At 25.0% G+C, this 15,245-nt stretch overlaps 1 protein-coding gene across 1 annotated transcript in view; it reads left to right on the forward strand.

Moving 5' to 3' along the window:
• LOC117181119 (xaa-Pro aminopeptidase 1-like) overlaps window positions 1-15,245 on the forward strand; it is a 276,118-nt gene that overhangs the window by 91,498 nt on the left and 169,375 nt on the right. The gene's annotated exons all lie outside the window — the stretch shown is intronic.

The following is a 15,245-nucleotide window of genomic DNA, read 5'->3' on the forward strand; positions in this document are numbered from 1 at the left end:
GCTATCTAAGGATGGTACTATAGAACGCCACCTCAAGGTAGGCCTAGTGGCGCCATCTCTTGGTCAGGCCGGAAACTTATCAATCCACCCTCGTAAATTTTCAAATGAATTTTAATTATTTAGCGGATTTAGCCCATTGATGTAACATTTAATTAAGAAATTATCACAGACAAATTTACTTACGAATGGCCCCTTTCTTGTCGAAGAATTGTGAACTGTAATTGGTACATATGTAAAAAACTTGTTCAGCTATAATCGCACCGCAAAGTTTAGAATCAACTGAAAATATATTTTATTTCATAATCGAACTTGTACAGTTAATTATCTCAAGAACTTACATGATAAATAGAAAAATTAAACAATATAAATTAATTCTAATTAAAAATTTTTATGAGTACCTTGAAACCTCATTTTTATTATATTTTTTATTTATTAAAAATTATTATCAAATGGAAATTATTAAATTATGAAATAATCACAAATATTTTCATATTGCACAAAAACGGTATACTCACTCTGAGAGATCTCTTCATGAGTAAATAATCCAACCACTTGTGCATTACTGCATCTAAACATCCATTGTTCCTTAATACACTTACCTATAAGAAAATATAATTTTGTAATTCAGAAGAAGTTAGCTTTTTTAGCGAATATTTACAGAAGTGAAAATTTTCAATCTTTCTTAACATATCCTAATTCTACGAATATTAGAATTAACTAGCAGGAAACGTTATTTTGCACGCCTTGGATTTTTATTTCCAACCATTAAAAACATGAAAAATTTGAAAATCCATAATTAAACAAATTTTCAAATAACAGGTTTTTGGATTAGGCAAAATTTGGAAAAAAATATACTATTTCGAAAATAATGAAAAAATTGATCTTGTGTCGTTTATGAATAAAAGTTTTTGAAATTGTGTAATTTGAAATTGATAGTGGTTAAAATTGAGCAATTTTTAACAAAAGATCTTAATTGAATAATTTCAGACTCCAATTTCGAAAATAGGTCAATTTCATTTAAAAAGAGTGGAAATGGTATCATTTCTAATTTTAAGCCTTCAAAATTAAATAATTTAATTTTGAATTGAACAATCTCGAAATCGAATGATTCCAAATTAAAATGTTGAAAACAAAACCATTTCAAAACGTTAAAAATTGAATATTTTCAAATCAGAATATCGAAAATTGCATTATTCAAAATTCGAAGAAATTTATATTGGATTATTTCAAATGAGTTTAAAATTTAATCAAAATGGAACAAATTAAAATTGATATTTTTAAAATTAAAATGAATTTAAGTCCGAAGAAATAAAAATCTGCAGGCGCAACCGCTTCTTTTAATACATGGTTTTTGCGCCCCTGAAAATTTGTCAATTTAAAGTTTAAAACTACATTGTGTGTTTAAAATTTAAAGCTTTTGAAATTCTAGAATTTTAAATTGTTATTGTATGACAAAATTATTATTTAACATAAAAATGTATCAGTCAAATTTCAAGTGGAAAATTTGTCTATTATAAACTTTTAAAATCGAATTATTCTAGAAAAATGTGTAGAATAAAAAGTAGTCTTAAGTGGGAAGCTGTAAAATTGCATCAAAATTTGTTCCGAACGTTGAAAATTTGACAAATCCGAACTTCATTTGAAACTGAAAACAATATAAGTGGCCAAAAATAGTAATAATAAAACTTTTTAATACTCAAACCTTTTAAAATTTTAATTATTTTAAGTAAATTTAAATCGTTTGGAAATTAATAGTTTCAAAATCGTTGATTATACTTTTTAAAATGTAATGATTTTAACTAATATTTTTAATATTTTTATTTTAAATAAACTAAGTTTTAAGTTTTTTATTTTTAAAAGTCCCTTCAGAATTATCATTCGTTCTTGAAATTTTGTAATCAAAAATTTTTCAATTTAAAATTATTTTTTTTTAAATCTTCAGCTAAAATTCAAACAATTTTAATATATTATATTGAAAATATAAAATTAGGAAATAGAATAAAAAACAAGATTTTTAGATGATTCCGATGTTTAAAAATGAAAAATACAACCATTTCAATTTAGAACTTTTTTTGTCCTTAAAGTTGAGTCAAAAACATTTTACATGTTGGAACATTTTCGAAACAAATTATTCAATTTTCAATATCTGGTTCTCAAATCTTGTCATATTTAATGAGGCTTGAATTTGAGAAATTACTATCTTAATTTGTCATTATTTTTAATTTATTCTAGAGGTATTTAATTCAAAAATATTAATTAGTACAAATTCTGAAACTATGAAATCTTTTCGTTTAATATTCTATGATGCGAATAATTAAAAAAAAACAGACAATTTTATACGTTAAAAATTGAAACCAAACCACTCAGAATATTTAAATCTAAAATTATTTAATTAAAAACTGTCTATAAATGCTTTTAATATAAAAATTGACAATTTAGAAATATTTAATGTTCAAATTATCCTGAATTTTTTAATATTTAAGTACAAAACTATAATATTGTGAAATTTGAAATTATAATCTTCTAAAAATTAAACAATTTCAAACCAAAGATTTTCGATTTTAAGGTTTTGAAGAAAAAAAACTTTTTACAATGTTTTAGGATTGCGCATTTAAGAGCATAATTTTAATTGTATAATAAATTTTAATTATAAAAACAATTTATAATTATAAATTACATAATAAATTTTTACAAGTGACATTCAAAGAAATTTGATAGATTTTTTCACCAAAAAATGTAATTTTTCTCAATAACAGAAAATCATTGCCATTTTCACTATTTAAAATTAAAGAATTTTAAATATTGCGAGGTTTTGAAGTTGAATTATTCTAAAAACTTTGAAAACTCTATGCTTTCTAATTGGAAACTTTCAAAATTAATGTATTCAAACTTGAAGCATGAAAAATGAAACAATTCATACTTCGTTTAACAATGGAAGGATTCCTAAATTACGATGCTGAAAGTAAGTGGTAACAAATAAATCATTTTCAAATTGTGCATAATGATTTTTTAAACGCAGCCATTTCTATCTAGATTGCAAAATAAATAAATTGAAGATCAAAAATAAGGCAAAAATGACGTATAATAGATAATAAGCTGTCACATTATAATAATGTATGGGGTATTTTCCTAAAGTGGGCAATGAAACCTACAGTAGACAATCATTAATTAAGAACACAAATAAAAGAAAAATAATAAATTTAAATTTATTAACACGTAAAGTGTCCTAGTTATTCATTTAATAAAATTAATTATTTCACATACATTAGTATTTTTAATTATTGATTATCCACTGTAGATTGCACTATCCATTTTAGGGGGCTAAACTTACTTTCAGCTTCTTCTATTGTTTCATATGTCAGGGTGCCGTTTATTAGTTTTTCTGCGGATGCAAATTGAAAGTTATAAAAAATGCATAAAATGCACAGTAATATGAAAATGGAATTTCGTTCAGAGTACATGATTTTATTCTGACTGAAAAATTGTTTAAGGCCATGCAAACATAAATGCAGAAAGATTCTTACGATACCGACGTATCTTTATTGCTTGATAAGAATTCTGCGTTCTTTTTAATTTATGTCATCAAGAACAGAAAGAAATAATTGACTTATGTGTTTAAGGTTTTAAAATATTTGTAATAAAATCCAGACCAATTAAAAAAATAGTTGAAGTAGGAGCCTTGCTCCTACAAAAAAGGGTTTTGTACACTAAGAAAAAGGTTTGGTTGACGTAATAAGAGTTTGGTTGTCCCAACCAAATTTTATGGTTGCGTTTGGTTGAACTAACCCCCAAAAAATTGTTAAGCTGAACAAAGATTTTTTGTAGATTGAACTAACTTATTTGATTAAATTAACCATATATTGTTTAGCCCAACACAATGATTTTTTAGACTTGACAAAAATATTGTAGATTTTACAAAATAGTTTTGCTGAGCGAACTAAATATTTGTAATCACAACAAAGTTATTTTTTGTCGAGCGAACTAAAACTTCGGTATACTTGAAAAAATAGGATTGTTAGAGCTGTACAATTTTTTTCAAGCAACAATTATTTTATTAAGGAAAAATGTATTTTTCAGATTAAAAAGAAAATATTTTCTGTATGAGAAATAAAGTAGAAGGAAAAAATGTATTGATTCAATAGAAGGTGTTTTATTTGTAGGAAATTCGTTTAATTAATCAAGAGATTTCTCTTAAATACTCTAAGATACTTGAAATACTTATTTAATTAGTATCAAGTACTCAACAAAAAGTGCTTAACAAACTTTTTTGTTTGAGTCAAAAAAATTTTTTTTGTAACTCCCAACTACTTTTTTACGAGCCCCAACCAAGTTTTGGCAAGAACAACTAAAACTGCTGAAATAAAGTATTTTTTTGCTGTGACATTTTTCTCATTTTCTCTACGCCAGTGATTGTTATAATGTATATTTGCTTTTAATTTTTTACCATTTATTAGAATATTAGTACAAATTTAAAATTTTGATTAGATATAAAGGTCTAATTTTTAACTACCCTGTCCTAATTTATCAATTAAAATTATAAAATTGCAAACATTGAAAAAACAATGGATATTAAAGGAAAATATATCTTTCTTCATTCCTGAAAACAAATCAGCAAAAGGTGCTTTATGTAGCAAAAAATCATATAAAAAAGCAAGAAGACGCAATTAAAGTCTTCTTAAAGAACCTCAGTTTGTTAAAAAATAATTGATTAAAGCAATAATGAATGACAGCCATCCTTTTGTACAATTAATAGGAGATTTTAATCATCTTCATGTTTTAACAAAAAATGTTCTTCACTCATTTATTGTTCATTTCAAATTTTATTTTTATTAGACTAGCATGTATATTACACTTACCCGTATCGAACTTATTTCAACAAATATTTTGCAAAAATCTCTCAAATAATTGCACTCTACAAAAATTAGTTATCCTCATAAAAATGTAAGTAAAAGCAAAAGAAAGTGTTTGCGACAGTATTACTAAATGAAAGATAAGATTTCGAAAGCCTTTCAATTTTAGATTCTGAACTCCTAACTTTTAAAGCTATTTATATTCTTTTTTTTAAATATTGATAAAAATTTTTGAAGATAAAAAAAATATTTTGGAAAAGAAACTTGAGGATTGTAAGAAACCTTTTGTAATTTTGCGCAGTATTTGAAGAAATTAAAAAAACATTGATTTAGTTAACAATATATTTAGAAGTCTTACAAGTTTTCAAAAGATTGAAAAATAATTTTAATGATGAGAAGATATAAAAAGTTTTAAAAAAAAAATAGATTTCTAAAGATTTCGAGGAACTGTGCTTTTAATTAATTTTATAAGGTTTCGGAAAAATAATGTTTTCACGAATCTTGAGAAAAATGTTAATGATTTTTTATTAACAAAAAATAATAATTTTAAAAGAATATTTAAAAAGATTTTAAAACATTTCAAGAGATTCTATGAAATTATAAAAAAAAGGACCTTGAAGATTTTAGAACAGTTTTGTTTATTTTGCAGTTTTAAAAAAATTGTACGAAAAATTCTAATACTTTCCAAATACATTTAAATTTTTAGAGAGAATTAAGAAAACAAGAAACTTTTCTTAAGATTTCTAAGGACATTTTATATGATTTTTCCTTTCTAAAAATTAATTTTTAAAGATTTCAAAGCATTTCAAAGATTTCTAAAATTATTAATTTTAGATTAAAAATAAAAATCTGCAAGATTGTCAGGTAATTTTTTCATTTTAAAAAGATTGTTCTAAACTTCAGGAATAATTCGAGTTAGTATAAAAACAAATTTTAAAAAAGCTAAAAAATAAATAGTTATTAACACTTTCTACTAAAAATTGTTTTTCCCAACACTGTTAAATTCTAGAAAAGTAAAATTTTAGGAATGGGAAAATCCTGAAATGATAAAATTACCGAAATATAAAAATCCCCGATCGGAAAATTTTTGAACAGTTTATTATATCATTAAATTGGAAAATTCTTTAATATTTTAATTGCCGGTAGAAAATTTCTGAATTATAAAATATCTGAATATGTTAAATTTCCGTAATTAGAAAATTCAGAAATTTTATCATTAAGAAAAAAACTTCTTGGATCCAAATATTTTATAATCTTAATAGTAATTTATAAATAAATAATATTGTCGTGTCGCATATATTATAATTCGGCAATTTTCTGTCGGGAATATTATTATTCAGGAACTTTCAAATTTATTCTTTGAGTATGCTGAAATTCGGTAATTTTGTAAACTGTTTAGAAATTTTATGTTCAGGAAATTTTCTAATGCGGTATTTTTATATTTCGGCAATATTATAATTTCCGGAATTTTTTATTTCGAATATTTTCTTTTCCGGGAATTTTATAGTGTCAGGTATTCAATTTTTGGCATTTTTAAGTCACCCTCACATGCGATTAATGATGCTTTTCAGTCTCTTAACAAATTTATGAAACATTTTCTACTAGAAAAATCAAACTGTTAATTCAAAAAGTTAAACTTTCAACAGAAAAACAGTTGAATTTTGACGATGAAAATATGAATTTTCAAACAAGAAATAAGTTTCTATGAAAAAAATTGAAATTTCAATTTAAAAAAATGAAATTTTAACCAAAGAATGACTTTCTGACACAATTGTTAAATTCCCTACCAAATAGTTACAATTTTATACCACAAAAATATAAAAATTGTCTTAAACAGATGAATTTTTTTTTTTTTAAATTTCAAACAATAGTTGATTTTTCATCCAAAAAAGATTCCAGGTGACTTTTCAAGATCAAAATATGTATTTTGTAACAAAAAATAACTTTCTAAGAAAAAAATTGAATTTTCAATCCGAAATGACGAATTTTTTCTACCAAAAACATGTATTTTTAAGAAAATAGTCCAATTCTCTACCATATAGTTGCATTTTTATTCAAGAAAGGTGAAATTTCTACTAAAACAGATTATGTTTTTTTATCAAAAAAGACAAACTTTTCTTTAAAAAGTTGAATTTTCATCTGGAAAATATTTCAGTTTATTTTTCAACATCAAAATATACATTTTAAACAAAAAGTGAATTCTGTATGAAATAGTTAAATTTTCAACAATACAGTAGACTTTTTCACCAAAAAGTTGCATTTTTATCCAAAGAAGATAAAATTTCTCTTTAAGCAGATGTATTTTTAATTTAAAAAAAAATTAAATTTTCATCCAGAAAATATTTCAGTACTTTTTTTTAACACCACAATATTAAATTAAAACAAAAAGTAAATTTTGTATGAAATATTTAAATTTGCAACATAACAGCAGAATTTTCAGCTAAAAAGTATGACTTTTCAACAAAATTGTATAATTTTCAACTGAACAGTTTGCATTTTTATTCAAGAAAGATGAAATTTCTTCTAAAATAGATGAATTAAAAACTTAAAAGTAAAATTTCTAGCCAAAGAAGATTCCATTTCATTGTCCAACGCCCAAATAATAATTGCAAACAATTAATTAATTTTCTTCTAAATAGTTCAATTTTTAGCCGAGAAGCATGAAAATTGACTTTTTAACATAAAAATAAGAATATTGAAACAAAAAGTAAATTTTATTGAAAATAGTTGAATTTTGAACAAAACAATGTCATTTTTAGCCAAGAAAGATGCAATATTTTTACGAAAAAAGAAAAAAAACCAGTTTTCATCCAAAAAAGATCTCAGTTAATTTATCAGCAACAAAATAAGAATTTTAAACAAAAGGTTAATACTCTACGAAAAAGAGTTGAATTTTTTAACGTAAAAGGCAAATTTTTTTACAAAACAGTGGGATTCTTAACCGAAAAGGATGTTTTTCTAAGAAAATTGCACATTTTAACCTGATAATAAAATTTATAACTAAAAACATGATTTTTAGGAGAAAGTTTTTGCGAACATAACAAATCGTAACAAATCCCCCCCCCCCCTGAGCTTTTACGTTATTTAAGTACGGTCCCTAATATATCAACTTTTTTCAATGTTATTTAAATGTAGAAAATTCATTGATTATAACAAAAATTTAACTGTTATTGAAAAAAATTAAAATAATAATCCTATTTAGAAAAAAACTAAATTATTTTAAAATTCAAGATTGTTCCCCATTAAAATTTTAACATTCTTTAGCGCGCTCATGACGCTCGAGTACTAATTAAAAAATCTTCTTCACAATTATCATACTTGTGTCAATTAAAAACGATATCGTTCAAAAATCAGTAAAGATGTCATCTATTTTTGCAATCTTTATTTAAAATCCGAATCCAAAAATTGAAAATTTTTTCCATCATAACGAGAATTTCAGATTCCACTAGAATTTACTCCCAAAGGATTGGATTGAATCTACTTGGAGGGAAATGGATTACGAATCGATTACGTGTCAGCACTTGACCGAGTGTCGCTGCCACTGCCATTCTAAACGATTTCGCCAGAGGCCTGGCATGGCTATACTCCCACGCCTCGACCTCCTAAGCTAGATGTGACCCTGATCAAAAATCTCGTTCTCTATTGTTCCACCCTAATTAATGTCACGTCGCGACCCCAACCGTCTATACCGTAAGTCCCCCTCAAATTCATAGGGCCCTGATACTCTGCGCTGTCACTTATCCAATATTTGTAAACAAAAAATGGTTATTGTCCACCTGTAGAGTAAGACAAACTGCCACTTTGGCCGCCCCTCTCACGCCCCTCTCCCACCATCATTTTTTATGATACGCACTTCAATTCCCCCTACCACTGATTACATTAAATTCCGAGTTGAATTCTTGATTAAAATTAACATTTACTTCCGCTTTTGATATTCGATATTAAAGTGCTTCCATTTCGAATTTTGTTATTTAGTACAATTTTGTCCTTTTTAGAAATTATCAAGTGAAAAATATTAAATTGTGAAAATTGTCTGGATACTAAATTTTAAAGATTGCAAAATGGAATATTTTATTAAGATTTGAGCTGTTTTGTAATATTTGAAAGACTATTTTGCTTTTGCTGTTTTCGATTAGACAATGTTATTGGACTCGTCTTTTTTTAATACAACTTGTCGCGTCAGGTATCAGGTAGGTATGCTGAAGGTAGGCTTAGCTTACAAGTGTAACTGCTCTCCGACTTATTTCTGACTCTTCTGTTTTCCTGAGTTACTGCAAACCCATCGGCCTCATATTGTCATTCTTCGTCACGTACTACTGCGGTTTAAAGTTGCCATCAGAAGACCTGCAATTGACTCCAACCACATTCGCTTATAATTTTACTTTGGAATTAAATAATAATTTTTATATTCAAAATACGTATGTTTTGAGATCTGAAAATTTACAGAGTTACTGAATTTCTAATAATAACATATTAATTAAAATATTTAAGTTTTTGAAAATTAAACTTAATGATGTGACCTTTTTCAACAACGAAAATAATCATAACCGTTTTTTTTATTCACCGTCGTTACGTATACCGAAATTTCGGGGCAATTATCCGGTTTTTATCAGTACGAATACGAGGGAGCTGGAAAAGGGGCTATCATCACTATAATATGTTAAATAAATGTTGCCTGGTTAATAAATTACACATTTTTATTACATTTAAAACATTTTTGATGGTAATTATACAAACTTAAAGAGGAAAGGGTACATTCTGTCAAACCCAACAATATTTTTTAAAAAATAACACCATGTTTTTAAATTAAAATTTCAGAACAAAATATGTAATATGAGAAGAAATGTATTATATTGAAGGAAATTCAAATCGATCAAAGCTTTCATTAATGTTAAACATTAATAGATTTGAATTGTTTTAATGAATTTCACTGATTGTTGATGAATTTTAATATTTAACAGATGATGAATTAAAAATATTAGAACAGTAAAAATGAAGTATTGCATTCTATAAATATCATTAAAATTATAGTATGTACAATAAATTTTATTTTATTAATACAATATAACGTACTGTACTGTTTACCCTCAGGGAATTTTCTGTCAGACTAACCCCTTTTCCAGCTCCTTCAGGGCGAACGCTAAGAAGAAATATATTATATTAAAAGAAATATGAAAAGATCAAAGCTTTATTAATATTAATTATTAATAGATTTTTACTATTTTGACAAATTTTATTAATTATGATGAATTTTAACATTTAAAAGTTTTAAAAAAGTTTTAAATGGTAATTTTTCAAGCTGGAAAAGGGACAGTTTTGTTACACGCAACAACAAAAAATTATTATTAACACAGTTTTTAAAAAATCAAATTTCAGAACGAAATATGTTATATAAGAAGGAATGTATTATATTAAAAGAAATTTGAATCGATCAAAGCTTTTATTAATAGTACATATTAATCGGTTTTATTTATTTTAATGAATTCCGTTAATTGATAATTAGTTTTAGTACTTAACATTTAATTAAATCAAATTATTGGAATAAGAGAAATAAGAAATTGATATATTTAACATTAAAACTATAATAATATTTGATAAATTGTATTTTATTAATAAATTGTAAATGTTTAAACCAATTTAAAAAAAATTAATTGTTATTTTACGAGATGGAAACGGGAAAGAAGAAGTTCTGTCACACACTATAAAAATAAATGTTATTAAAAAGTTTTTTTGTCTAAACGTCAAAACTCAATAATATAAGAGGAAATGAATGATATTAAAAAAAATTAGAATCGATCAAAGCTTTCATTACTGTTCAAAATTAATAGGTTTGATTTATTTTAATTAACTATATATATTTGTTGATACATTTTAATATTTAACACTTAATTAATTTGAAATATTGGAAAAGAAAAAACTAAAAATTGATAGGATTAACGTTAAAATAATATTTTCAAAAAATTGTGTTTAACTAATATACAAAAAATGTTTATGTATTTTTTTAATTTTAAATGTTAGTTGTTGTAGATGAAAAAGAGAATTTATATCATACCCTACAAACACAAAAATCAAAAACCTTTTTTAGCAAATCTTTTTTTTTCTTTTAAATAAAACTTCATAGAGCGATCAATATAAGACGAAATGTTATAGGAAAAATTTGAATCTGTCAAAACTTTCATTAATGGTAAATATCAATATAATTGAAATGTTTTCATAAACTTCATTATTTGTTGATAATTTTAATATTTAAAAGCTGATTCACTTCAAATAATATTATAGTAAAAATTATAAATATTTGGAATTAAAATTATAACATGTTACATAAGTTTGATTTTATTAATAAAATATAAATGTTTATAAAGATTTATACAATTTTTAAATGGTAATTTATCTAGCTGGAAAAGGAAAGGAATATTTAATTTATTATATAATTTATTATATCATACTAATCTTTTGTTTAGCAATATCATTTTCTGATAAAAATGATTAATTACATTTTATTTATGAAGTTTGAACTCATTACACCTTACCCACTTTCCAGCTCGAAAAATTACAATTAATTGCTATTTTTGGCAATTTGATAAATATTTTATTAATGGACGTTGAAAATATCATTTTCAAATATTATCGAGGTTAAATTTATAATGAGATTCTCAACATACACTGTTCTAACTGAGCGAGAATATAATTAGTTATGAGCTTGATTTTTACAGATTTTTCACTTTTTTGGGTGTTTTGGGGAAAATATTAAACTTCTAGGATCTCCCCGAATGCTATTCTACTTCTGAACCAGAACCATTATACTTTATTTTAAATTATTGACATTTTGGTGATTAAAAATAAAGACAGTAATATTTTTTAACTAATTGTTTTTTTTTTAAATATAACACTATTTTTGAGTAACGTGTATAATAATAGAAGAATGTTTTAACAATTTAAAGAATTTTATAGATCTTTCACTTTTTATTTGGTTTTTATTTTATTAATAGAATAGGAATATTCTTGATAGTGACTTGAAATATTGCAATGAGTAATAGTTTAAAGATACTTTTCATCCAACTTTAGATTTCTAGGCTCCTGATACTTTTCTGCCTAGTCTGTTCTAACCCTTTACTTTTGATCTGTTCTTTTTGACTTGATAAGTGATGTCTGGAAGCTATGTAAACTTAATGATCACTGATCATCAGTTACGTAATCCGGTTTAGAAAAAGACACACCTGCGAAGTTGATGCTTCTCTAATATCCTTCAAATCTATTCGAGCCACCTCCTTGCTAGTTAATTTTATTGTTCGTTCGTTGATATGCAGACTTTTATCGGAAAATTAATAATGATAAATTGTCCATTTAATTATACAATGCACTTGTTTAAAAAAAATGGAGCTATTAATTTCCGTGACTTACCGCCTCGAAAAAAAATGTAGAATTTCAAAAACATTTTAAAGAGAACATTAAAAATTGTTCTTTAAATCCCAGTTAGTGAATACCCATTCAATGAGAAATAGGTAAAAGTTCACCGAAATTAGAAAAGTTTTCACTGTTTCTTGAGTAGAAAAATTTACGGCTTCAGTGATAACAAGGACGGATCCAGAGGGTTCCAGATATTTAAGACAACAAATTTAAAATTTGAAAATTTGTATACCAGGTAAAATAAAAATACAATGTGAACCCGCTAATTATACTTATTTTTTCGTGAAATTTTGAACCACGCATCCCCCTTCCTTAGAGTCCGTAAGTTTTGCCCCCCCCCCCCCTCCCCCCAAACACTATCTAACGTAAGTTTTTCCGACTAAATGTTGTTCGTGCATTTATTTACAGGTCAATAAAAAATTTGGGGGAATAGAACTTTCAACCAAAAAAGATGAAGTCATGACAAAAAATATATAATAGTTGATATTTTGACACAGGGAAGACTTTCATATAACATCACCAAAACAGTTGAATTAAACCAAAAAAGAAGAAATTTCAACAAAATACTTCAATCCTCAACAAAAAAAGATTTTGCAGTCAATCAAGAAAAAATCATTTAATTTTCAACAAAATACATGAATTTTGAACCAAAAAGTAGAATTTTAGAACTAAAATTATATATAATATTTTCATACAAGAAGATAAGTTTTTCTACTAAGAAGATGAATCCTTAGAAAATACATACATTTTTAACAAAATAGTTATATTTTCAAGCAAAAAAATTTTCTTGATAGAAAAGGCCGAAGTTTTAACAAAAAATATAAATTTATAACGAAATGGTTGAATTTCAAACGAAGAGAAGATTAGTTTTTTACTGAAAAATGACGATTTTTTAACAAGTTACATAAATTTTCAACCAAATAGTTGATTTATTTTAAACCAAAAAGATCAACTTTTAGTCAAAAATAGAACAGTTAAATTTTCATTGACAAAAATTAATTTTGAATATAAAAAGCCGGATGATCCAGAAAATAGTTGAATTTACCACAAAACTAGTTGAATTTTTAATACAAAAACACAAATTTCATTTTTAATCAAATTAATATTAAGTTACAAAATTATTTCTTAACCAAAAAAAAAAAAAAAAAAAAAAAAAATTGTCAACAAAATCCATAAATCTGTAACCAAAAAGTTAAATTTTCAATCAAACAGATGAATTATGTATCAAATTTTTGAATTTAACAGCCAAACAAATTAATTTTCTATATAAGGCAGATGAATTTTGGACAAAGAAGTTCATTTTCAACGGAATGTTTAATTTTTGTGTTAAAAAAATTAATTTTTACTCCCAAAAAAGGGAAACATTAACAAAGTACTTCAATTTTCAACCGAAGCTATGAATTTCTTCTAAAAGATGAATTTACAGCAAAATAGTTGTATTTTTAGCCCAAAAACGATTACTTTTGAACCAAAAATGAAATAAATAACAACAAGAACAATCAACAACAACAAATTAATTTTTAATAAATTAGTTCAACTTGCAACCAAGATATTGAATTTTCAAACTTGAAAGATGAATTTTTAACCAAAATTGCATCCGATGTAAGATAGCATAGATGAATCCCCCCCCCCCCCCCCGAAAGACTGCAGTAAGTTTTAAATCGAAAACTATAAATTATAAATTAGAAAACTTCTGCACAATTTTAAATAAAAAAGCTTGAAAATCGTTTGATTTTTAAATCTAGGCCTTTTAAATATTTGAACATTTTGAGAATCCTCTAACAAGTTCAAGTAATTTTAAAATTACTATTGAAATGGACAAGGAAAAATATTGTTTTCACTTTATCCACATTGTTTTTTATTGACACAATTGTAAAAATATAATACACTATTTGAAAAATTTAAATATATTCATCGCCAGTTAACGTTTGCGAAATCATTCCACCTTTTTCATACATCAATCTGAAAAAAATCACTTATATTTAGTCCATTGATTAAAAATCTTTAACACGAAATGAGATGCTTAAGTTTAAGTTATGAAATTTTAAGGATAGTTTGTTTGCATTCCAATTTTCAAAAGTTGTCACATTTTATTATATCATAGAATTACAAATTTGACTTCTCTAAATTTTGTATTGCTCTATATAACTTTAAAAAGTGCAATTTTGTTTAGTTTTTAAATATTATTTTCTCTATTTTAAGATAGGTACTAATTTATTGAGTTTAACACACTAGAAAACATTTTATATAATTCTGTCTTTCTTAAGAAAAATTTACCCACCATCTGCCCCGGTTTTATTTCAGTACAATAATGAATCGTATAATACTGATAGGGTGTATCTGGAGCAATTGTAGAAGAGATGGACTGCCATGATCGATCCGCAAAATCGGAAATTAACTAAAAACATAATATTTTGCATTAAAGTGTAAAATAATTTTCTCAAATAAAACATTTATCATTAAAATTTAACTTTAAAATCACAGCAAAAAGTGTGGGTGTTCACTAAAGATGAGGCTTACATAAAAGTTGGCATCTTTTAGAACTTGAACTCCAACAGAAAGAAGCCTTTGGAGACCTAAAAGGGTTCCTTTAGAAAACACTTAAATAGAACAACACAAAGACGCATTCACAAATAAAATAGGGTTGATAAGTTAGGAATTCGCCGAATTGGTCTCTAAAGCAAAATATATGGCATATGAATATACCTTAATATTTAAAAGTTTGATATATAACCTGCAAATAACACTTATCAAGTCATTATATCTATTCTAGTTATAATAATATCTTAGAATTTAATTCTCTTCATTAAATTATGTTTCTATTAAAACTGGATTGGGTTCCTTTTAGTTGTATTAATATCAATAATATTTTGAAATTTAATTCTCTTCATTAAGGGCATGCGACACAGTGGAATTCCTACATTACCAACCTCTTTTTTCTATTGAACAAAATTTTTTTTTGAACCATAGAACTTTTTTTGTAAATCA

This window comes from Belonocnema kinseyi, chromosome 10 (genome assembly GCF_010883055.1).
Source record: "Belonocnema kinseyi isolate 2016_QV_RU_SX_M_011 chromosome 10, B_treatae_v1, whole genome shotgun sequence".
Classification (NCBI taxonomy): domain Eukaryota; kingdom Metazoa; phylum Arthropoda; class Insecta; order Hymenoptera; family Cynipidae; genus Belonocnema; species Belonocnema kinseyi.